This window comes from Portunus trituberculatus, chromosome 36, assembly GCF_017591435.1.
Source record: "Portunus trituberculatus isolate SZX2019 chromosome 36, ASM1759143v1, whole genome shotgun sequence".
Taxonomy (NCBI): domain Eukaryota; kingdom Metazoa; phylum Arthropoda; class Malacostraca; order Decapoda; family Portunidae; genus Portunus; species Portunus trituberculatus.
Genome location: NC_059290.1, coordinates 5,843,383 through 5,866,593, shown reverse-complemented (window position 1 = coordinate 5,866,593; position 23,211 = coordinate 5,843,383). Strand labels below are relative to the sequence as shown.

The window sequence follows — 23,211 nt, the reverse complement described above, 5'->3', positions numbered from 1 at the left end:
GTCGAAGATAATGATTTTTTCCTCCGTTTACACACACACACACACACACACACACACACACACACACACACACACACATCTTAAGTAATAACAAAACATTCATCAAACTGCTTTTTTCTCCTTTTTTGAGAGAGAGAGAGAGAGAGAGAGAGAGAGAGAGAGAGAGAGAGAGAGAGAGAGAGAGAGCGAGCTGATGGCAAGTAAAGTTATGGCATTGAGAGAGAGAGAGAGAGAGAGAGAGAGAGAGAGAGAGAGAGTGTAAGGAATGAGGAAAACTTCAGCCGTTCCTCACACCTATTGCGGGGCGGGACTGTACGGGGCGGGGACGGGGCGGGGCCTGGCGAGGCGGGGCTGGGCGGGGAATTTCCCTAACAAGGTCATCAACAGTAGATTTCTTCTCTCTTCTCCTTCTCTCCTTCTTTCTTTTTTATTCTCTTTTTTTTCGATCTCTTTTCCTTTTCTCCTCTCTCGCTCTTCCTTCTCTCCTTCCCGCTTCCTTCTCCCATTCTCTCCTATATTTCCCTTCTTCCTCTCATTCTCTTATTTCTTCTATATTTCCTTTTTTTTCTCTCTCTCCTTCCCTCATTTCTTCTCTCCATTCTCTCCTCTAGTCCTTTCTTATCATGTTTTCATTTATCATTCTCTTTACTTTGTCTCTCACTTGTTTTTTTTCTTCCTATCTTTCCAATTGTCATTCCTTAACTTTTTTCCCTTTTCTCCTCTCCTTCTGTCTCTTGGTTTCCAGTTCATATTCTCTCTCTCTCTCTCTCTCTCTCTCTCTCTCTCTCTCTCTCTCTCTCTCTCTCTCTCTCTCTCTCAACTTTCTGTTCGCAAGAAGTTGTGACACGGGAAAACAAAAACAAAAGAAAAACAAATGAAGGAAAAAATGTATCTAGCATATTTAAAGGTGTGGTTGATGCTTAGTTCTCTCTCTCTCTCTCTCTTTCTCTCTCTCCCTGGAAACTGGCTAGATCTACACTCTTCTGAGAATTAAGGTGACACGTGCAAGGAAAGGAGGAGGAGGAGGAGGAGGAGGAGGAGGAGGAGGAGTGAGCCCCACAGATTCTGTTTTCCTTTGTAAGAGAGAGAGAGAGAGAGAGAGAGAGAGAGAGAGAGAGAGAGAGAGAGAGAGAGAGAGAGTAAACGGAGCTGACACGCCTTCCTCTGTTTATCGAGTCTAAACAATTTTTTTTTCTTAAGTTCATTTTTTGTGTGTTTTTCTTGTGCCCCGTTCTCTTTTATTTCACTTGTTTTTATTTGTGAATAGTTCGTTTTTCTTATTTTGTTTTTGGAAATGTGTGTGTGTGTGTGTGTGTGTGTGTGTGTGTGTGTGTGTGTGTGTGTGTGTGTGTGTGTGTGTGTGTGTGTGTGTGTGTGTGGGCGGGGGGGTGTACAGAGGGCGGCTGGAGACCTCGGAGCAAGGGTGGGTGTTTGAGGTGGTGCAAGGCAGAAGGGCGTAAGTGTGTGAGGGTGAACTTTCTCCGCGCCCCTTGCAAGGCCAGAGATGGAAGGGCAAGGGGGAGGGAGGGAGGGAGGGACGCCCGGTATGGCGGGGAAGATAGGAGAGAGTGGGAGAAAAAAAAAAGAAAAAGAAAAACAGTCACGAATAGATAGAAATAGAAAAGGATTAGTAAGTTTGGAGAGAAAACACAAAGAAAAGAAAAATATAAGTGGACTCTGAATAACAGGTTAGAATCATAGAAATGCGAAGAAATGTGAAAGAAAATGGAGGTAAGAAGATTGATTGATTAATTGAAAGGTGTATTAGGAAAGATAAATTGACAGGTAAATAGATATATGAATAAATTGACAGGTAAATAGATATATGAATAAAAAATGATAACAATACTAATGAGAAAAATGAAAGATAGGAAAAAAAGAAGGATAGATAGACAGATAGGTAGATAGACAGACAGGTGAATAGATAGACGGACAAACAGCTAAATAAACAGACACACGGAGAGACGTAGGGATAAAAGCAAGTACATAGACGCAATAGATAATGAAAAAAAAAGAGAAAAAAATCAGTATACAAAGATAACGTAGTAGTGGTGTTGATGGTGACGGTGGTGATGGTGGTGGTTGCGATAGACTTTGAGGTCAGTCTATCGTTACCACTTCCTGCGCTTTATTATTATCTCCTACACCTTATCCACGACTTCCTCCCTTCCCCTTCTCACTTATCCATCACTCTTCCTTTCTCCCATCCCACCGTCTTCGTTTCATCTACTCTCCTCTCTTCCCTTTCAGTGTGGATGAAAATAAAAGAATGAAGGAATAGAGAGTAGAAGGATGGATGAGGTGGAAAGGTGGATGGTGGTGGATGAGAGGAATGGTGTAAAGGATGAAGGATTCGAGATGGTTGAGGAGGTGGCTGGATGGTGTTAGGTGGATGATGTGGTTAGGGAAGGTCAGGGCCGCCCACTGTATTAATGGCAAGGTCAACACGATGACTGCAGACACCCAACTCAACCCTTGCTCCACATTCTCACACTCAATACTAATCTTAAGCTTCCCTCAATCCCCATATGTATATTTTCAGTATGTATGTACTGCAATTCCTAATAAACCGAGGAGGTGAATCACACACACATACAGTACATTCCTCACACTCATTCACTCACTATTTTGCCCTTTTCACGCACGCGCACACACGCACAATCGTACTGTATAGCCCCTTTCACACACACACACACACACGGCCGTGACATTTGGGAGGGCAGGAGCAGCGGGCGAGTGAGTGAGCGGGCAGGCGGGGGCACATTGTCTTATCTTACCTTCTCTGGGCGTCGGCAGTCCACTCGTTAACCAGGTCACCACTCCACTGCCTCCAACACACTCCCGGCACTCTCCTTTACGCACTGTAAGGCACAACAAGGCACCTCCACTCCCACGGCCAGAACAGTGACACTCAGGCCGCTCTCACTGACACGCCTCACTTCTTCCACCAGTAGATGCCAACTGAGCGGTGACTCGTGGCCTCGTCCTCATCTCATTGCAGAGGCGGAGCTAACCTGCACGGGGCGGGACCTTGTGACGTCACCAGACACGCCCATCTCCCTCGGCCCCTCTCCCCAAGCTCTTCCCCACGTCAAGAAAATGTTAAAGGCCTCGGGAAAACCTTTGAACGTTAATGGCTATGAGGAAAGTCCAGTTTTTATTTCCATTTTCATTTCCTTCTGTACTTTGCGGTTTCAGGTAAAGAAAAAAGGTTCACAGATGGAAACATGCTCTTTATTGGTGATTCATTGTGTGTCCGTCACCTCAGAGTCAGGTTAGGTGTCTCGAGGTCATGTTAGGGGTGTTAGGCCATGTCTTGGGGTCAAATAAGGGATTTTGGGAGTCAGGTGTTTTGGGGATCAAATTAACCCCTTCAGTACCATGACATGTTTTCATATTCATTCTGATTACTATATGATGATTTTATACAGCTTCAGAAACATATGTGGGGGATTAAAATTGTGAAGACTGTGGCGTCAATCTTCTGACCTCCATAGACCCTTCCTAATGTAAAGAAAATCGTCTAATCACACCTCAAACTCAAGGTAAATATGCGTCCCAATACTGAAGGTGTTAAGGACCTTTGGGTTATGTTAGGGATACTAGGTCATGTCTTGGGATGTCTTGGATCAATTCAGGAATGTTGGGATCATCTTAGGAGTCTTGGGGTCAATTTAGAGGTGTTGGAGTCAGTTTAGGGGTGTTGGGGTCATCTTCTGTGTCTTTAGGGTCAATATAGTTGTGCTGGTGTCATTTTAGAGGTCTAGAGGTCAATTTAAGGGTGTTAGGATAATTTTACTAGTGTTAGGGTCGATTAAGGGGTCTTGGGATCAATTTAGGGGTCCTGAGGTCAATTTAGGGGTGTTGGGGTCCTTTTTGGGGGTGTTGGGGTCATTTTAGGGGTGTTGGTGTCATCCTAGTGGTCTTTGGGTCAAATTAGGGTCCATGGGGTCAACTTACGGGTCTTTAGGGTCAATTTAGGGGTGTTGGAGTTCATTTATGGATCTTTTGGGGTCAATTTAGGGATCTTGGGATCAATTTAGGGGTGTTGGGGTCAATTTAATCTTTTTTCAGGTAAATTTAGGGATCTTTAGGGTCAATTTAGTTTTCAGAACTAATCCATCAAATGTCATCTCTGCTACATGTCCCTTACTGACATGGGTTGAAATATTGTTGTATTAAATCCCAGGTGCATACAGATGCGTAGAACATTGATTATTATGATACTGCTGAAATTTTGTATCTAATTTTAAATATCTTGTATGGATTATTTTGGGAGAAGTAGGTCAAAACAAATATTTTTGTGATTATTTTGTAATACTGCATATTGCTATCAGTATATTAAATACGGCACATTACAAGTCTAACATCTATTGACTTGGACAATGAAAAAGGTAAAAACTTTGACTGTACTATATAGTATGACGCAGTTTACTCAGTAACATCGTGGTATATGGATATAATTATTTTCGTAGGGGTTTTAGCATCGCTTTCACAATTTGAGATTTAAGACCTAAGACGCGGCTAAACAGCACAACACAGAACAAGCATATCACAGGACTAGTGTAGAATGAGGAGAGAGGAATATATGAAACCTTCCTCCTCATGGTGTATTGGTATGGTCATTACAAAATGAATTAACTATTTGTCCAACAATGTGTTTGTTAAGTTAAACAGATGGCCAGCCCAGGTTTGGTTAGAGAGTAAAACTATCACCAGGATACTTGAGTTGTCTATTCTTAATTAAAATTGTTGTTTCTATATATTAGTAAGTTGATCTGTGTGGTTTAGACTTTTAAATGACACAGACATGTTGTCTTATGTTTACTGTCGACTGTATTAATACTTCCGATCAAGGGTGTAGCTACTCTTTTGGAAATGTGGAGATGACTAAATAAACCTCAATGCCAGAAAATCAACTTATATATATATATATATATATATATATATATATATATATATATATATATATATATATATATATATATATATATATATATGTCTATGAATAGGGTTTGATTTTGCCTGTGTTACTACTTAGAAGGAATTATGTAGGGAGATATATTATATCCACTTATTGCATCTTTGTGTTTATAGAATGACACTGTAGGTATATTCTGCCTCCTGTGAGGGAAGGGCACATGCATTGTGCTGCCACCTGGTGACAACCACTATTTCTGAAAGCTCCCCAATATTTAGGGATCGTGGGGCCATCTTAGGTGTGTATCTTAGGGGTCTTGGGGTAATCCTATGGATCTTGGGCTCATTTTAGGGGTCTTGGGGTATTTATTATTATTTATTTATTTATCATTTATGCAGGAGGGGCAACTGACCAAGGGCGACAAAGATGAAAAAAAAAAAAATAAATAAAAAAAAAGGCCCACTGGGTTACCAGTTCCCTTAAAGGTCAAGTGAGTTATTCAAAATGCGGTATTCTACAATCTGTCATAATTAATGACGTCGTCACTACTATGACCGTCAGGTCTCACACAATTTATGACTTACTCCATGATTACTTAGAACGCACGGGCGCAAATTGTCGACATTAAGTAAATGAGATGAAATAGTCTTCGTATTATTTTCCGATGTTATTATAATTTAAATTACATATAAAGACTTTTGGGAAGTTAGACATCAAGATAGGATTTAATAAAAACAAAAAAAAGTACTTACACATGGTCCCGTTGAAGAGCCTGTAAACAAATATTGCCAGCGAAATTCCTTTTCCGTAGCAAGAGTGGACAGCAGCAAGCCAACAAGAATGGAATCTCAACCTTACAAACCTTCAAGAAAGGCAAATTGGGGAGAACAAGAATCTCTCAACTTGGCGACGATGTATTGTGACGAATGTATACTCTCCGGAAATGCTTTGATAATACCGGAGTTAATAAGAAGCACGATGTGTGGCAAAAAAATCACACAGAAACTAAACTCCCAGTCCAACAACGAGAGGACTGGTTCAGTATTAGCTCAAAGTCAATACCGGAAACATCGCAACAAAACTAATACCTAATTTCTAAGTTTTAGTTTTAGTAAATATGCGCTCTGACCAGTTTCATGCACTGCTACCTGACCTAACAAAAACTAATTTAGCAAAATCTTACTTGAAACACAAGCTTAAATAACTAAGCAAATGTAACTTAACCAAACAAAATTAATATAGTAACCTGACCTAAACAACTCATAGCTCAACCTTAACCAAACCATATGTAAGATAACTTGAAAACTAACTTAACTAAAGTTAAAGAATCACTTGAATGTAATATATATATATATATATATATATATATATATATATATATATATATATATATATATATATATATATATATATAAGAAATAAATCAGTTACTTGCAAAGTAAAGTTCCAGAAAAGAAAATAGTCCCAACAATCTAAGTAACTAAACCTTGAACAAGTCACAGTAAGGTATATACTTTTCAGAACCCACTGTTGTATTGCAATGCTGTAAGACACTAATGTATGTAATGCTTTGAAAAATATACCAACAAAAGTGTGTAACAAGTAACATGATCATGCTCTCCTTTGTAGGTGGTAGCCCTGTACCCCCTCCCCTAAATACCATCGGTGAAATAGTGGAAGATGTCTTGAGAAGATTGATGATATTAATTTGCAGAAGACTACTGACACATTTTGCTCAAAAACTGAAGTAAAGTCTTTATTTTGTGCTTGTCATTAATTGTTATAAACGTGTAGTTATTGTAACATGACAGCTAAAAACATGTTACATAAACCAGCATGTTACATAGCACGAGAAACATCACTTTGAAAGAATCTATGATGGATATTACTTAACTGGTGGAATTAATTTAAGTTCAGTTTACATACCATATACCTAAATGTCAAATCATCATCAAATTATTATCAGATATTGTATTTGAATATAATGTCAAATCAACATCATCATATTATTTGGTCTCTTTTTACACCCATTTCATGATAGTATTCATTACTTGCAGTGATGAATAAGGTACAGAGGGACAAATCTTCCTTGTAGAAGAGCCTCAGCACATTCTATCCACCCCAACAAGGAAAGATGAAGAGGCAGAAGTGCTTGTGCAGATAGTCTCAGCCACTTCTGCCCTCATTCAAAAGGCAGCAGTACTTTGGCATGTGACTAGCCAAGTGTGCATGCAGAACAGGAGGTGCAGGTTTCAGGCAGAATTGCAGGAATGGAAAAATAAATTAGGTTGCTTATCAACAGTAATGAGAGATAATAATGCATGACAAGTGGATGTATTCAAGATCCAATTACAGAAACTGGTTTATGTAGGTGGAGAATATCCAGCATGCTTGAAATGCAAGTTGCAGAATTCACCTCGATACAGGTGACCCAGATTCTGTTGAGCAGCTGGTGGTGGTGGCAGGCAGGGGAGGAGACTGCACGTGCTGCCGGATCAGCAGTGGAGATTGCACAGTCCTTCAGGTCAGCTGTGGAGGACGTCTCCTCATGGGATCATGGGAAGAGCTCCACAGGCACAGGAAGCAGCTGCCAGTTGGCTGACACACTTGTTTCTTCAAATGAAAATAGAAAGTTCTAAAAATACATACTGTACAATGAAATAAATGTAAAAGAGGATGCAAAGTCTTTTAAGTGTGAAAACTTACTTGTACAATATTATATTTATGCAGGTGTCAATCCAAATATATAATTGTTGTCATACATAAGTTGCCATATAATGAGTTTAAGTGATGGTGTGAGTGCATATAGTAAGGATTAACTCAAATGAGTAATGACAAGTGGAAGAAACAAGAGATTGCATAGTTGACTAGTTATGTTGCATGTGCTGTTCATAGAACGGTGGCGTAGTGGATAAGGTGGTGAGCGTGGGATCGGGCAGACATCTACGCATAGGTTCGAATCCCACCACGTACAGCCTTAAACACTTTGCCATTTGTCAAGTGGTTTAAAGTTACCTACATATCACCATGATACCCAGGTTCTAGGTGGTTACACCCAAGATGAGCTTGGGTGGTGATATGGGTACCACTGTAAATAAAATTGCCTGCGCCACTAATGGACAGAAGCTGAACAGCGCTCCCTACACACTCTTCAAGTGAGCCTACAGGTGCTATAGGCCTTAATGAAAAAAATAAATAAATAAATAAAAAAATAATTATGTGGGAATGGTCAAGTATAAAATTACAAAAGAAATTAAGATTAATGTAAGAAGTAGACATAAGCCTGAAAGGTGTGAGATGATGGTCAGTTGATTACATTATAAATACAAGTGACATTACCTTGGCATATGACTGGCCAAGTGTGATGAGGCAGGATTGTTGGAAAAGTGAGGAGGGGGGGAGGAAATTAGGTTTTTTATCAACAGTAATGAGGTATTAAAGCATGATAAGTGGAGGTATTCAGTATATGTATAGTACAGTATATGTAGGTACAGAATAACCAACATACTTGAAATGCAAGTTGTAGAGTTCATCTCGATACAGGTGACCCGGATTTTGTCAAGCAGCTGGAAGTGGTGACATTACAAGTTGTTGTGCTGCTATTCTTTAAAATCCAGTTGCACTGTATCAATAGGAATGACAATATTTCTATCTTTTGTATAGATTGTGCAACTTGGCATATACATGGATCACCTTGCACACCTTAACTAGTGGGCTGATCTGGACCTCACCATGCTAGACATGGAGGTGGCATTTGAGCTGCCCTATCCCTTGTTCCACAACACTGTTTATGAATACTGAAAGATAATATCTATGATAATGACAACCATCAATCAGTATTCATGTATCATTAACTTATGGATGTGAAAGGGACAATCAAATTCTAACCAGGTGTTGTTGGATTTTGTTATTTTTTATTAATTTACTTTTCTTGATCTTAATAAAGCGGTCCCTCCAGCTCTCCTTGTTTCCCAGCTCCACCCTCGCAGCTCTCACTCAGCTGACATGACATATAATGCAAATGTGATAACCAAAACTAACCTAATCCTAACTTCAACCTGAGTCGGGTTAGTTAACCTAACCTAACCTTGGTTTATGTTAGGGTTTGGTTAGGTTAAGATGGGATTGGTTTAGGTTTAGTTATGATATTTTCATTACTTTATTTCATTACATGAGGACCGCCGTGGTACAGTTGAACCATGCGTGCTTTGGGGTCCGAGGGGTCTCCAAGAGCACGGGTTCGAATCTTGTCCACGGTCCGAGTGTAGGTTCGGCTTCCACACTTAAGGTAGCGGTTTCCTAGCGGGTGGGCTTTGAGATAGGAGGTACCCCAAAAAGTATCCCCTTTAGCCCATAAATTCCTGTGAAAAGCTCACATGGTATAAATAAAAAAAAAAAGTCACCTGAGTGAATGATGTGCGGAGGGGGGAGCCGGAGAATGACGACAGCTGGAGGGACTTTATTAAAAATTGTACGGTAACTACATTACTGCTATTTTACAAAGCAAATTAAAGTTAACACACCTTATTATATATTTTGTGTTTGTTTACACTAAATATAACCTGCTTGGGGTAATCTTGGAAGCCCTGTTGGGCAAAACTAAAGGCACTGACCTATTATTGTGGTCCATCCAGCTCTGCTGTTTGCTGGTTTTGAAGGGCAGAGGTCATCACTGCTGCACTGTCACATTTTCCCCGTGGCAAGTTATATCTGTATAATGATGACCTTTATCTTGCGGGTGAGTGGGTTCTTTCTTTTGGTGTTGCTGAACAAGGCATCCTTCACAAGATTTGTGACAAACTTTGTCTAGACAGTATCGCTTGATCAGTTCAGCATCGTTGAGTTCGTTAAGAACGTCTTTATTGCGGAAAATATTTCTGAGGTGGAGTTCTTGGTGTTGTGCAGCAGCCATGTTGACAGTCTTGTGGCCGTCATAAGCGCTGCTAAAACAGGGTGGACGCTGTTTTAACACTTCTGACGACGTCATAAGGTTTGATGACGCCATAGCTGGACTTATGTCTAAAATGCGTAATTTTATCTCGCTATGACGACGTCAGTTGCTATGACCGATTGTAGAATACCGCCTTATCCCGGACTCATCATTCGCCTCACTGCCGCCCGGGGCACACGGTGTGCCCCGGTGTGCGGCGCACACCGGCGACGCGACGCCCTCAACATATATATGGTATCGAAATCTGACGGAATCAAGCTACCTATCTTGGGGTGATCTGCAAATTTGCTAATTCCACTGTCCAAATGATTAATATATATTATCGATAAGAAGGGCTCTAAAAGGGTTCCCTGTGGCATCTGAATAATTATAGTTGGGCCCAGTGAGAATTAGAGCTGTTTAGTATAAGTCTGTAGCACCCATCGCCTAAACACGACTTGATCCGGCGTAATATTTTTCCGTCCATCCCGTGTGCCGCTACCTTTGTGATGAGTGTGTGATGCGGTAGCTTCTGAGATGGTTTACTAAAATGTAGGTATAGGATGTGATAAGCATGAATAAAGTGTTGTTGGGCGGTGTCCCGCTGCAGTGGTGCAGCACACCGCCACTGCAGTGAGAAAGTGTGAGTTTGAGTGACAGGACGGTTGTTTGTGTGAGTGTAGTGACGTATTAAGAACATTAGTGATAGGAGAAAGAGTGTTGCAAATGTTTTTGATGAAAGGAAAGCGGTTGAGAATATTGTATTAGTTATATTGAGACTTGTTAAATAGAGAGTGAGAGACCTAACCTAACCTAACCTAACCTAACCTATTCTATCCTAACCTAAGCTAACCTAACCTATCTTATCCTAACCTATCCTAACCTAACCTAACCTATCCTATCCTATCCTAGCCTAGCCTAACCTATCCTATCCTATCCTAGCCTAACCTATCCTAGCCTAACCTAACGTAACCTAACTTAGAGACTACGAGTGCGTCACCAGCCACCACCTGAAGGTGTGATGGGTGGTGGCCTGTGTGGCGGTGACAGTGTGGTGTAGCGTGTGGTGATCCTCCATGAGTGGTGGTCAGTGTGGTGTGTCGTGGTGGTGCTCCGTGGCAGTAGACTCAGAACCACTCCAGGGTCACGTGGTACATAACGAAGATCAAGGCCATGGCCTGCGCACACCGCAGCAGGCAATTCACTAAGGCCCTGCCACCCCACGGGATATCCTTCCCCATCTTGGAAGGGGACAGAATGGAAGGCTGCAAGACATCATAGGACTTCCCGCGGGGCTCTCCCCTCCTGTGACGGAGCTGGGCCTGGGGAGCGGCCCACCTCTCGCCATCCCCGAGGTCGTGGTGTACGACCTCGGAGGTCTCGCCAGTCTGAGGAATAAGTTCCCTTTCCTGAGAAGACTGGCCTTGGGGAGCGGCCCACCTTTGGCCATCCCCGAGGTCACGGTGTACGACCTCTTCTGTCAGGCTGGCCACGGTCTCGTCAGCCTGAGACGTGCATTCCCTTTCCTGCCGGGGCTGGGCCTGGAGAGCGGCCCACCTCCGGCCATCCCCAAGGTCCATCAGTGTGACCTTGGGGGTGAGGACACAGTATGTGACCTCGGTGTTCAGGCTTGCTCCGGAGTTCGTGTAGACAGCAAATGGAGGCAAGATGAGCTGGGTGTCACCAGCCTGGGGGGGCAGGCTGGCGTGCTGCTCAGTTTCTGGTGGTTCCTGCTTGTCCTCCTTGATTGTCCTTGGCTCCTCCAGGAGCTTTCCGCTGTAGAACACTGCGATAGGGGCTTGGTCTTGGGCCCCGCCAGCGCCGCCTGCTGCATCCCCAGCCTTGAGACTGAAGAAGAGCGCAGAGCGGCGCCCGATCCTGTTTGCTGTGAGTCCCGCCAGCAGGTCAGCCAGCGGGATCTCACGGCGGGCCACTAGAGTCTCTCCCGCCAGGATGTCCACCCTGACGGGCGTGGCGCCGTCCTTCTTGGCGACCTTCCCAACGGCCACCAAGGTCCTGCGGGCAGACCTGTGTTGGCCTGCCCCGTCCCCCGCGCTGGGGAAGCTGAAGTCCCCCAGCAGGCGCCGGCCTCCCTTGCCTCTGCTGCGGGGCAGACAGATGGTGAGGCGGTCGGCGCCGCCGCACTGGCCCACCACCTCCAGGTGGGCACACACTTTGAGAGTGCTGCACTGTTGACCCATTGCTCCAATCAGTTTGTCTTCTTATTTTCCTTTTTCATTCTGATATAAATTGAAATGTTTCCTCGAAGCAGTTTTGTCAAAACATGTTGAAACAAGATGTCGGCTCAACCGCCGCCGCCGTCACTCATTCACATACTCACTCACTCACTCTTTCACTCACTCACTCACTGAGAGAAAAACACTGAGCAGTAGCACAGCAGCAGCAGCAGTAGTAGTAGTAGTAGTAGTAGTAGTAGTAGTAGTAGTAGTAGTAGAGAGAGAGAGAGAGAGAGAGAGAGAGAGAGAGAGAGACAGTGACAGAGAGCGAGACAGAAAGAGACAGACAGGTAGACACAAATATAGACAGAGACAGAGAGCGAGACACACAGAGACAGACAAACAGACACGCAGACAGAAAGACAGACGAAAATTTTATATGACAAAAATACATAAATAGATAAATAAAACACCTAAAACACACACGCACACACACACACACACACACACACACACACACACATGTCCGATAGCTCAGTGGTTAGAGCGCTGGCTTCACAAGTCAGAGGACCGGGGTTCGATTCGCTGGTCAGACCGCATCTACATTATGCGGTACAGTTCTGGTCCACATATAGAATCAGTGCAAAAGGACCTCCCCATCTCTGGAACTCATCATTAGGGACTCCCTCAGACACGACATGGGCTCCTCAACCTATATGCTGGAGGTGAGACAGATAGATAGACACGCAGATAGAGAGGTAGTTAGACAGATTGGCAGAGATAGATAGATAAATAGATAGATAGACAGATGGACAGATACACAGACAGATAAACAGAAAGACAGACAGACAGAAAGATAGACAGGAGATGTTTTATTTATATTCATCCTTCAGGTGAGATGGACAGACAGACAGACAGACAGAAAGAGATCATAAGAAAACACAAGAACATAATAAAATGAGGTTAGCTGCAGGAGACCATCAGGCGCACACGTGGCAGTCAGTCCCTGTATGAACAAAACTACCTAACTCCATCCATCATGCTCAGCCATACATTTGTCTGATCTTCCTTTAAAACTTCCTACTAACTCGTCAGCACTAACAACATGATTGCTGAGACCGTTCTGCTCATCTACCATTCTGTTAGAGAACCATAGTGTTTCTCCCCATTTCTCTCTTAAACCTGGACCTCTCAAGCTTAAACCCATTATTTCTGGTTCTATCCTGGCTACTGATCTTAAGAACTTTGCTCGTCCCCTTTGTTATAACCCCTATCCCACTTAAATACTTCTATCAGGTCCTCTCTTAACCTTCGTCTCTCTAAGGAGTGTAGATTGATTATCTTCAATCTCGCTTCGTGAGGAATATTCCTCATCCCAAAAGAGTATCCCCTTTAGCCCATAAATTCCCGTGAAAAGTCCACATGGTATAAATAAATTAAAAAATCCTTCTCTGCACTGATACTAATACACCTATATCCTTCCTATAATGTGTGGACCAGGATCTTGGGGTCAATTTAGTGTGTTGTGGTTAATATGGTGATTTTGAGGTCAATTTAAGGCTCTTAAAGCCAATTTAGGGGGTCTTGGGATCAATTTAAGGGTGTTGGGATCATGTTAGGGTCATGTCAACGCCTCCAGCACGTTAGGTGTTGGTGGTGGTGGTGGTGGTGGTGACGGCAAGGCAAGGACAGGATGTGAAGATGAGGGAAAAAACTTGTTATCTTTTAGTTTTATGTTATTACTCCTGATATGCCAGCGTATTTAACACACACACACACACACACACACACACACACACACACACACACACACACACACACACACACACACACACACACACACACACACACACACACACACACACACACACACACACACACACACACACACACACACACACACACACACACACACACACACACACACACACACACACACACACACACACACACACACACACACACACACACACACACAGACATACACACACACACACACACACACACACACACACACACACACACACACACACACACACACACGTAAGCACGCACGCACGTACGCACGCACGCACGCACGCACGATGTGTAGGTTCGAATCCCACCACGTACCGCCTTGAAACTTTGCCATTTGTCGAGTGGTTTAAAGTTACCTACATGTCACCATGATACCCAGGTTCTAGGTGGTGATATGGGCCCTAATATTGGTACCACTATAAATAAAATTGCCTGCGCTACTAATGAGAGGAAGCTGAACAAATCTTCCCAGACTCTTCATATCATCACCCAAGAGCATCTTTAAAGTAACCACCTAGAACCTGGGTATCTTAGGTGCTATAGGCCAGCTATATGCTGCTTTTTGGTTTTCCTTTGTGTTCCTTCGTGTTTCTCTCGCTCCCTTTCTCTATTCGTGACGTGAATGTGTCGGAATATTCTCAATGATACACAGCAGAACAAAAAGTAAAAGAAAAAAAAAAAACTCGCCGTGACAGTGTTTCTTTCCATAAATACGTCACGTCAAGAAAAGTTTGCATGTGGAAAATACGGATCACATTAGCCCATCCGTCCAACCACCCACTCAACCACATCAAACCATCCACACACCACACACTACAGGCCCACCCTCCCATCCACCCACTCGTCTCCTTTCCACCAACCCACCCACACACGCACGCTCACCCATCCTTCATCCCACCCAAATAGTGACTTGGTATAAATTCGCGTCCATCTCTCTCTCTCTCTCTCTCTCTCTCTCTCTCACACACACACACACACACACACACACACACACACACACACACACACACACACACACACACGGCCTGGTAGCTCAGTGGTTAGAGCGCTGGCTTCACAAGCCAGATGACCGGGGTTCGATTCCCCGGCCGGGTGGAGATATTTGGGTGTGTCTCCTTTCACGTGTAGCCCCTGTTCACCTAGCAGTGAGTAGGTACGGAATGTAAATCGAGGAGTTGTGACCTTGTTGTCCCGGTGTGTGGTGTGTGCCTGGTCTCAGGCCTATCCGAAGATCGGAAATAATGAGCTCTGAGCTCGTTCCGTAGGGTAACGTCTGGCTGTCTCGTCAGAGACTGCAGCAGATCAAACAGTGAAACATACACACACACACACACACACACACAAAATCACGGTATGGTATGCAAATGTGTGTGTGTTATTCATCACGGTCATCTGCTGGTCATCCAGCCAGCCTTTTCCCTATGGAAAGAGCTTAGAGCTTGTAGTGATCGATCTTCGGGTGTAGGACTGAGACCACAACACACTCCACACACCGGGAAAGCGAGGCCACAATCCCTCGAGTTACATCCCGTACCTATTTACTGCTAGGTGAACAGGGGCCACACATTTGCCTCGCCGCTTTCCGAGCGTGCTAACCATTATTACACTATGCGGTGTGTGTGTGTGTGTGTGTGTGTGTGTGTGTGTGTGTGTGTGTGTGTGTGTGTGTGTTGTGTGTGTGTAGGCCATCACCACTCACTCTCTTCTCTCACAGATCAAGGACATTCAGGAGAGCAATGGCGGGGACTACATGTGTCAAGTCCTGATCGGAATTAACAACAGAATCACCGCAAATGATGATCTGGTGCGACGTCCTCCCGTCGCTTCGGACAATTCTACACGGTCAGTTTCTTACGAGCCCGTATGTCCTTTCTTTACTTTTCTATGTATTTGTGGTGTTGTGTGTGCTGTTAAGTGTTTCTGTAGTGTTTCTCAAGGGTTTTTCTAGTATTTCTGAAGCGTTTTAGGTGTTTTTTCAAGCCGCTCCCGTCATTTTGGGCAACTCTACCCGTTCAGTTAGTTCGTTATGTGCTCAAATGTCCTTTCTTTGTTATTCTATGGACTTGTGTTGTGTGTGTTGTTAAGTGTTCCTCTGGTGTTTCTCAAGTGTTTCTCAAGTGTTTTTTAAGTGTTTTAAGTGTTTTCAATCTCTTCCCGTCATTTTGGACAATTCTACACTGTTAGTTAATGACGTCCCCAAATGTCCTTTTTTTTCGTGTAGTTGTGGTGATGTGTGTTTTGTTAAGTGTTTCTCTGGTGTATCTTAAGTGTTTCTGTAGTGTTTCAAGTGTATTGTTCTGGTCATAGTGGTGGTAGTGGTGGTGGTACATTTTTTTTTTTTTATTATAAGGTTTAAATGTTCTTTTTCATCAATCTGTATTCTGAAATGTGTCTATAGTCGGGACGATGTCAGAATCTCAATAGGCCACGCCTTTCCCGTTAGTGCCGCAGATAAAGGTGTTCTCGTACCGCAGTCTGGACACCACCACTTGACATCTGACTGCGGCATTGATAACGTAAATGTATAGCAAGAAAAGAATGCTTTAAAACCTGTTGTTTGCATGTATTTTTGTATGACTTGTCACATTATAACTAATGAGATGATGAGAAAGGATGCCACAACTCGGTGACAGTCACTGGTTGCTTGCAGTTCCCCGAGCCTTTCACACTAAGCAACTAGTGACCGTCACTTGTGACGGTCACTAGTTACCTAGTGTGAAAGGGGCCAGGTGTCCTGGTTCAGTAAATACGAGGTTGTGAATAATTGAGTTTTCCCGCGCTGTCTCTCTCATTGCCACCACCACCACCATCTCCTCCCCCGATCTCTCTCTCTCTCTCTCTCTCTCTCTCTCTCTCTCTCTCCAGACAATCATCACCATCAATCACCACCTTCCCTTCTCCTCCTTGCTCTATTTTCTCGGCGCGATGTTTAAGAAGGCGTTGCAATTAATTATTTTGTGATCCCTTTAGCCATGCATCTATAATGACGTTTCCAGAGTGCAACACGTGGAGACGGATCATTTGACACCCCTTAACACACACACACACACACACACACACACACACATATATATATATATATATATATATATATATATATATATATATATATATATATATATATATATATATATATATATATATATATATATATATTTATATATGTATGTATATTCTTTTTATTCTTTTGTATTTCTATTGTATTTTATTCATTTGTATTAATTTTTCTTATTTTTATATTTTCAATTATTCAGCCTCCCTATCATCATTTTAATCACTGCTATTGTCTGACGGGGTCAGTTCAATTGTAAATGAATTAAGCATGTGTTCAAAAGCTTTGTCTTTTTTAATGTAATCTTCCTGAATCTTTGTTGCATGTTCTACGCATTTTTTCCACTCATCTTGAGTCACGATATTGTTTCATACAGAATTGAAGATCCGCCTGAAATGTAAAGTTTCTGAACTCTGATGACGGTATCAGTGTAATGAATTACACATGAGAAACCTAATTATGAGTTCCGGTAAACTTGTTACTTGTTACGAAACGAAAATTAGTAATTAGTGTACTCAAATATATTGGTTAATTATCGATCATGTTACAGGTACCGCTGCCAGACGTATGAGTACAGTAGGGAGGGGGCGTGGCCTATTGAGATTCTGTCATCGGGACGTCACGACTATAGTTACTTCAAAACATACCTAAATACACTCAGCTGCATTGTTTCCTGCATCTAATGACCCTGAAATGTGTTTTTATCTTACTTTTTTATTTTATTTTTTCATTGTAAAAGGCATATCTTGAGTTGTGTATGTGTGATTTAATATTTTAAACACACACACACACACACACACACACACACACACACACACACACACACACACACACACACAAGCGGTAGCAAGTGTGCAGAAAATTAAAGAGAAGTTGGATAAAAGTAGATATTGAGACAGGTCACTATGAACCCCGCTCAAACCCTATAATATAAAATTAGGTAATACAACTAGGTAAATACACACACACACACACACACACACACACACACACACACACACACACACACACACACACACACACACACACACACACACACACACACACACACATACGGAGAGTCAAACTGGATTTTGAAGGAATGTAGAGAACAACTATATATTAGCTGGAAAAATTTAGTTTGGTGGTAACATCCTTGATGAAAGGTTTAGTGCCTAAGGATTGAAAAAGAGCAAACATCACACCGATATTTAAAGCAGGTGGTAAAGAAAATCCTTTAAACTATAGACCAGTGCCATTGACCAGTGTGGTGGGGAAGTTGTGCGAGAGAGTGGTTAAAGAGACATGGATGGAGCACTTGGAGAGACAAAATATAATAACAAACTGTCAATTTGGTTTTAGAAAAGGTAGGTCATGCTCCACAAATTTGCTATCATTTTACTCAAGAGTGATTGATGTCATTCAAGAAAGAGATGGATGGGTGGACGTGGTATATCTTGACTTGAAATAAAAGCTTTTGATAAGGTACTACATCGAAGATTGTTATAGAAGATAAAGGAGTATGGAGGCATTGGTGGAAGATTACTTGAGTGGATGAAGGATTATCTTAATGACAGAGAAATGAGAACAGTAATACGTGACCAGTGTTCATCATGGCTTAAGGTAACTGGTGGTGTCCCAAAGGGATCTGTGTTGGGACCACTAATGTTTGTTATCTACATTAATGACTTGAGTGAAGAAGTTGAAAGTTATATAAACCTGTTTGCTGATGATGCAAAACTGATGAGGAAGGTCGAAAATGTGAATGACTGTTTAGTGCTACAAAATTATTTAAATAAGATTAGTAATTGGAGTAAAACATGGCAAATGGAGTTTAACTAGAATAAGTGTAAGGCAATGGAGTTTGGTAAGAGTGAAAAGAGAATATGATACGACTTTAATATGAATCGTGTCAAATTGGAGATATCAAAAGAGGAAGTGGATTTGGGAGTGACTGTTACAGCTGATTCGACTCCAGACAAACATATAAATAGAAGTGTTAATGGTATGATGAATTTATTAAAGAGGGTGAGAATGACCTTTTCGTACCTTGATGAAAGGATGATTAAAAGGACATTGATTTCTGTGATACGACCAAAATTGGAATATGCGGCGGTCGTGTGGTCTCCTCATAGAAAGAAAAATATGAAGTTGGAAAGAGTACAGAGAGCAATTACAAAGATGGTTCCAAATTTAAGTACTTTAACCTATGGAGAAAGAGTGAGGAAATTGGACATTACTACATTGGAAGAGAGAAGGAAAAGAGGAGTTTTGATACATGTTTATAGAATGGTTAATGGTATGGAGGATGTGAATAAAGAAGACTTTTTACTATTGGACACACGCAGTACAAGAGGACATGGTTTAAAGTTGAGAAAGGGTTTTTGTATAAGAAATGTCAAGAAGTATATTTTCCCTCATAGAGTTGTGAACAATTGGAATGAACTTGATGGCTGGGACTGCATACTTTTAAAGAGAAATTTGATAAAAGATATAGAGACGGGTCATCATGAGTTTACTTCCTTCCCGTAAACCACAACTAGGTAAATACATACACACATCTTTCCCTTGCTCGTTCCGTAGGGTAACGTCTGGCTGTCTCGTCAGAGACTGCAGCAGATCAAACAGTGAATTACACACTCTCTTTCTATTATTCATTAATGACCTTCTTAACCAAACTTCTTGCCCTATCCACTCCTACGCTGATGATACCACCCTACATCTTTCCACGTTCTTTCAGAGACGTCCAACCCTTCAGGAAATCAACAGATCACGCGGGGACGCCACGGAACGCCTGACTTCCGATCTTTCTAAGATTTCCGATTGGGGCAGAGAAAATCTGGTAGTTTTCAATGCCTCAAAAACTCAATTCCTCCATCTATCAACTCGACGCAACCTTCCAGACAACTATCCCCTCTTCTTCAATGACACTCAACTGTCTCCTCTTCCACAATGAATATCCTCGGTCTGTCCTTTGCTCATAATCTTAACTGGAAACTTCACATCTCATCTCTTGCTAAAACAGCTTCTATGAAGTTAGGTGTTCTGAGGCGTCTCCGACAGTTTTTCTCGCCCTCCAACTGCTTACTCTGTATAAGGGCCTTATCCGTCCCTGTATGGAGTACTCTTCGCATGTTTGGGGGTTCCAGTCACACAGCTTTGCTTGATAGGGTGGAATCGAAAGCTCTTCGTCTCATCAACTCCCTCCTCTGACTAACTGTCTTCAGTCTCTTTCTCACCGCCGAAATGTTGCATCCCTTTCTATATTTTATCGCTATTTTCATGGTAACTGTTCTACTGATCTTGCTAACTGCATGCCTCCCCTCCTCCTGCGGCCACGCTGCACAAGGCTTTCTTCTTCCTCTCATCCCTATTCTGTCCAACTCTCTAATGCAAGAGTTAACCAGTACGCTCAATCATTCATCCCTTTCACTGGTAAACTCTGGAACTCCCTCCTTGCATCTGTATTTCCGAATTCCTACAACTTGTCTTCTTTTAAGAGGGAGGTATCGAGGCATTTGCTCCCCTAATTCTGGCTGACGGTTTTGGCACTTTTTGAAGTCTTTGGAGAGCCAGTGCTCAAGTGGGCCTTTTTCTAACTTTCTTTTTTTTGCCCTTGGCTGGCCCTCTTCCCTACGTAAAACACACACACACACACACACACACACACACACACACACACACACACACACACACACACACACACACACACACACACACACACACACACACACACACACACACACACACACACACACACACACACACACACACACACACACACACACACACACACACACACACACACACACACACACACTCATCACTTGGTAGTCGGCTCCTCCCTCGCCTATTCCACCTTCCAGTCTCAATGCACAAGCTATGTCACTATGTCGAGACACACGGAGACGAATGAATGCCACCCTATAGCGATCGTTGACTGTGTGGCGATCTTTGTAGACCCCATGTACTGTGAACCTGGGGTTTATGGAGCGATACATGACACATCGTGACCCGCTTGACATTGTGATGCCTTCAGGAACAGTTAAAATGAGGTGTCGTGTGTTAGGCACGGTACTGTTTACAACCTCTGTAACATAACGACCCATAACGGTGTTAGCTCTGGAAACAATATTTATATAGAACATTAATGGATCTTCTGTCGTATTAGCTCTTTCAACAGTTGCTCTAGAATAAAATTTGTGCAGTCTTAGTTTAACCAGCTCAGGCAGGAGGCAGGAGGTGGGGGCACTCTGCTTGACCCCGAGGGAGGCACTCATAGCGGCCCCTCCGAGCACTGACTCTGTGACGCGGTACATGCCCACCAGTGCCGCCAAAGTCCTTGTGCTACACCCAAGCCTCTTCAAGATAGTAAACAGTTTCTCACGAGGAACCATGTCGTAAGCTTTACTGAAGTCCACAAACACCACAAAAAGCTTCAATTTTTGGCGATGTGCCATGTCAGTGAGGAGTCGCAGTGACACAATATGGTCTGTACACCCCGGCTTTCTCTGGTCTCCCGCCTGTTTGCGGTATGGACAAAACCATTAGTTCAATCTGCTACAAAGGACCATATCACACAATTTGATAAGGGAATTTAGTACACTGATTCCTCAGTAATGATCAGCATTCAGCCTGTCCCCTCATTTAAAGATCATAAATACCATCGCTCTCCTCCATGCCTCGCGGTACACGCCAGATGAAAACAACGCATTGAACAGTGAAGTGATGGTAAACAACCATTGTGCGGGTAACATGGTAAGGACACCTGGACTGAGCCAGCCAGGCCTACACGCTTTGTCAACGTTCATTCTCTTGATCTGACACTCACCTTAGTAGGAGTGATGGGGTCGTCTAGTACAGGTATAGTGACAAGGGTGTTCACGTGCAAGGGAGGAGGTGCAGGGGTGCGGTTTAGCACACACTCAAAATGAATCTTGAATTCTTCGTCACTCAGACATGATTTCTTATCACTCTTGTCTGTCTCAAGATCACCCTTCCAACTGATAGCCTTCCACACCCTGGCACCATCAGTATCCTTGAAAAACCTTTTCCCATCTCCCCAGGTGCAAATCACCTTGATCCGTGTTTACATTCTCGTCTGGAGCACACTGACTACGCCACGCACACTCGTACAACACATCAGAGACATTCTTTCCAAAACATATACATCATTACATGCATGTATGTCAGGAATACGGGCGCATAAAGTATTCTCTGCTAATCTGTCTCTCATTATGTTTTTAAATCTAATGGGTTTCCTTGCCACATGACATTTGGCGTCACTGTCATTCAAGCATTTAAATGAGAATAGATTAATTAGAGATACCCAACATGGCTTTAGATCAGGGAGGTCCTGTCTTACAAATTTGCTCGATATCTTAGAATATATTACCAAGGAGTTAGATGATGGAAATAGCATAGATGTTATATATCTAGATTTTAGCAAGGCGTTTGATAAGGTACCGCATAGGAGGCTAGTGTACAAATTGAGACTACATGGGATAGGGGGTAGGTTAGTTGATTGGATTAGTGAATGGCTTTCTGATAGGAAACAGAGAGTAGTATTAAATGGGGCAATGTCTGAGTGGAAGGAAGTGGTTAGTGGGGTACCCCAAGGATCAGTGCTAGGACCTCTTCTTTTCTTGGTGTACATTAACGATTTAGATATAGGAATTAGTAGCAAAGTATCAAAGTTTGCAGATGATACTAAGATAGCATGTGCAGTACAGGGTGAAAAGGACAATTACAGAATACAACGAGACCTGGACAGGCTGATAGCATGGGCAGACAGGTGGCATATGGAGTTTAATTCTAAAAAAGTGTCAGGTTATGCATTTAGGTAAAGACAACACAAACTTTAGCTATGAGATGGAGGGATGTTGGCTAGAGGCAATAGAGGAGGGAAAGGATTTAGGAGTAGTGATAGACAGGACTATGAAATTTTCAAAGCAATGTTTAGAAGCAAGAAATAGGGCAAATAGGATCCTGGGTTTTTTTTAAATAGAAATGTTAGTTATAAAAGTAAGGAAGTGGTGCGTACCTTATATAATTCCTATGTTAGACCCCATTTAGAGTGTTGCATACAGGCCTGGTCACCCCACTATAGGCAGGATATCAACATGTTAGAAGCAGTTCAGAGAAGAGCAACTAAGATGATACCAGCATTAAAGCGCCTGGAGTATAGAGATAGATTAAAGGAATTAAACATGTTTTAATTTGAGAGATGTATAAGAGGGGATATGATAGAGTTATTTAAAATGTTCTCAGATACAAACTACATAGATGTGAGATCTTTCTTTACCTTAGAGGAGGGAAGTAGGACTAGAAATCATGGCAGGAAGATTAGAAAGCA

At 42.5% G+C, this 23,211-nt stretch overlaps 1 protein-coding gene and 1 long non-coding RNA gene across 3 annotated transcripts in view; both read right to left on the bottom strand.

The window, feature by feature from the left end:
• The window catches only part of LOC123513397 (xenotropic and polytropic retrovirus receptor 1-like), a 34,242-nt gene extending 31,273 nt beyond the window's left edge, over positions 1 to 2,969 (bottom strand). The window contains 1 exon segment of the mRNA XM_045270535.1: positions 2,778 to 2,969. The gene's annotated coding sequence lies outside the window, so the exon portion shown is untranslated.
• A 3,692-nt stretch (positions 2,970 to 6,661) lies between these two features.
• LOC123513396 lies at positions 6,662 to 9,992 on the bottom strand. Of its 2 annotated transcripts, none has more exons than XR_006677326.1 (3): positions 9,535 to 9,992; positions 8,430 to 8,543; positions 6,662 to 7,534 (listed from the first exon to the last, which is right to left on the bottom strand). It is a non-coding gene; the product is annotated as an uncharacterized LOC123513396 (long non-coding RNA). The 2 variants fall into 2 exon arrangements; XR_006677327.1 differs by having other exon boundaries at positions 7,256 to 7,534; positions 8,430 to 8,487; positions 9,535 to 9,971.
• Between the last annotated feature and the right edge of the window lie 13,219 nt (positions 9,993 to 23,211).